This window comes from Phodopus roborovskii, unplaced genomic scaffold (assembly GCF_943737965.1).
Source record: "Phodopus roborovskii unplaced genomic scaffold, PHOROB, whole genome shotgun sequence".
In the NCBI taxonomy this organism is placed as follows: Eukaryota; Metazoa; Chordata; class Mammalia; order Rodentia; family Cricetidae; genus Phodopus; species Phodopus roborovskii.
The window spans coordinates 3,841,175-3,843,831 of record NW_026126571.1 but is presented as its reverse complement, the minus strand read 5'-3'; the positions used below and the strand labels follow the sequence as shown (position 1 = coordinate 3,843,831).

The following is a 2,657-nucleotide window of genomic DNA, read 5'->3' as shown; positions in this document are numbered from 1 at the left end:
GCAGCTTGCTCTGGGCAGAACTGGGTTTAAATGGGGCATCCCCGCAGTGTGAGGCTGCAGTTACCTTTTTTGGTTATGCTCAGCCATGCTGTTCTTACGATGCCCTTCAGATTCACTTGTTTCTGCGCATTCCTTCTGATGAAGCAGAAAGACCAGCCCTGGTCATTTGTGTCAATGGTCCTTTTTTTCTACTATTACTGGTCAGTCAGGAGAGTATGGAGATCAGCCACAAAGGGGCAGTGGTCAGGGATGTCAAACTTGATGAACCCTTAAGTGATAGAAAGATGTTCTAATATTTTGTCATTTGAATTTTTCAATGTTTGTTTCAAATACAAAACCAAAGGGTAAAGAGGGTAAAGGTCTTCTATGAAGGATTAACACATATCAAAAATCAAATAAAAATAGAAAACTTAAAAATATTAAAATAATAACAAAATATATACTTTATTATGAAAGTCTGGGGAATATGAGCACCAAAATATAAACTAGGTAATGTTAAATTAAAATCTCCAGGTAGCATACACCACATTATTTATTTATTAATACTTTATTTAAGTCTGTACTATAAATATGAAGTTAAAATTATGAATATTAGCAATGTTGTTCATAAAATTAATCCAAACAGTAGCAGAACATACATATACAAAGGATTCTGCAATTTAAACCTTTTGGAAAAACAAATAAGTTGGATTTTTAATATGACTCCTGGCACACAACTAGAATATAATTTTGGTGTTGATTCTTGTAATCCTTTATATATTAGCAGTCATGATAACAATAAATTCCTCTTGATTAGCTTCTCCATCATCATCTCTATCAAGTTCTTCTGTCATTCCTCATCATTCTATTTTTACCCAACTCCCTGACAGCACATCAGAAATTCCTTAAGCTTATTTTACCTGGATCATCCTCACCTAGTAGTTTAAATTCTTTCCATAGCTCTTCACATAGGTCCCCTTCTGACATTCAGTCTGTCACAACTTCATTAAAGCATTCAAAGGTGATTTTGCCTGTGGATTCTCTGTCATAATCTTTAAGAATCTTGCATCAGCTATTTTTTTAAACATTAAAACCCAAGGCCGTCATTGCCGCCTTTCATTTATAATAGTCTATGGCTTCTTCTTTGTCTCTATCAATAGCTCGAAAGCATCTTTCATCTCTTGTTTCTGTTCTTCAGAGAGCTCTGTTCATTTATTCATTTTCTTTTTTTTTTACATTTGTTTTGTCTACTGCAAGCTCACTTCTCAGAGCTAAACTCATCTTTTTCTTCTGACAGAGACATTCCTCTTAAGGATTTCACAAGGAGCTGCTCAACAAAGGACAACCACAGCAGAAGAAAGAAATTTGTCTTATTTGGTTTTATTTCCATGCAAATGGGTAGCTTCTGCTTGGTCAGTGTTTAACTCTGGACAAGACTGGATTTATAGAGTGACAGCTCTGTAGAAGGATGGCATGGTTAAAGTTTCTTGCCTATGCTCTATCATGCCAGTCCCACTGGAGCTCTTAGACATGCCTGTTCATTCAAAATAACAAGAGAATATTTAAATATTGTACACATAGTCAAAGACCAGTAGGTTATATATATATATATATATATATATATATATATATATATATATACAGCTTGTACGTTTGTAAGAATAAAATCATCCATTTCATAAAATGTTTTAGTGATTATGAAGAATGAAACATTAAAAATGCTACAAATATGAGCATAAAAGATGAAATATAATGAAATGAAGGCACCAAAAATAAAAAATTAGGGAAATTGAGTGAATTTATAAAGGCTGAGACTTTTCCAAGATTGCTAACATCTTTGAGAAAAATAATTATTAAATGAAATTATTGAAATGAAGTAACAATATAGATACATAACAGTAGACCTGCAAACTTCAAGCACAATTTATTTCTTCTTTTCATATATATTTGAGTGTTGTGTATACATATGTGCATACATGTCCACATATGTGTACACTGATGCGTATACATGTATATTGTAGCTCCTGGTTGATAACCATAATCTTTCTTTGTCACTTTTGGACCTTTTTCAATGAGCCAGGATCTCTCAATCAAAAAACATAACTTGCTTATACAACAAGTCTTGCTAGATATCTTGCTCCTAGGATTCACTGAGTTTCCCTCCTAAAATTGGAATTATAAGTGACCCCTATACCTACCCAGTATTTGCATCAGTGGTTAGGATCTGAATTCTGGTCCTATTGTTTGTGTGGAATGTGTATTACTGTTGGGCCATCTCCACTAGTCCTAAGCACAATCTTAATTACCATTAGACAATAAAAAGAAGCAAGAATTATTCAGCATAAATCTAGTGTATGGTGACAGAAATCTGGGTGTAAGGGAACCAGGAATAGTCACAGGAAAAAAAAACTAGGAAATTTTAGGAATATGGCAATTCTGAGTATTCATTATCAAAATCCATTGCCAACATGCTCAAAAAGAGGTTCATTTCCCTGTAATAAGATGTATGTGTGCGTGTGTGGGGGGATACTAAATGTTCCAAAACCTAGTTAATTTTTGTCATAAAAAGTTGTTTGTTATTCATGACCCTTTATATAAGACTAGTATGCTAGTATGGTAAATACTAATCCCATGTAGTATAACTGTTTCTTCTTGGATTTACATGACTGTGGAAATCA

General features: G+C 33.5%; 1 pseudogene; it reads right to left on the bottom strand.

Moving 5' to 3' along the window:
• Window positions 1–752: 752 nt before the first annotated feature.
• Window positions 753–1,260, bottom strand: LOC127235751 (centrin-3-like; annotated as a pseudogene).
• Between the last annotated feature and the right edge of the window lie 1,397 nt (window positions 1,261–2,657).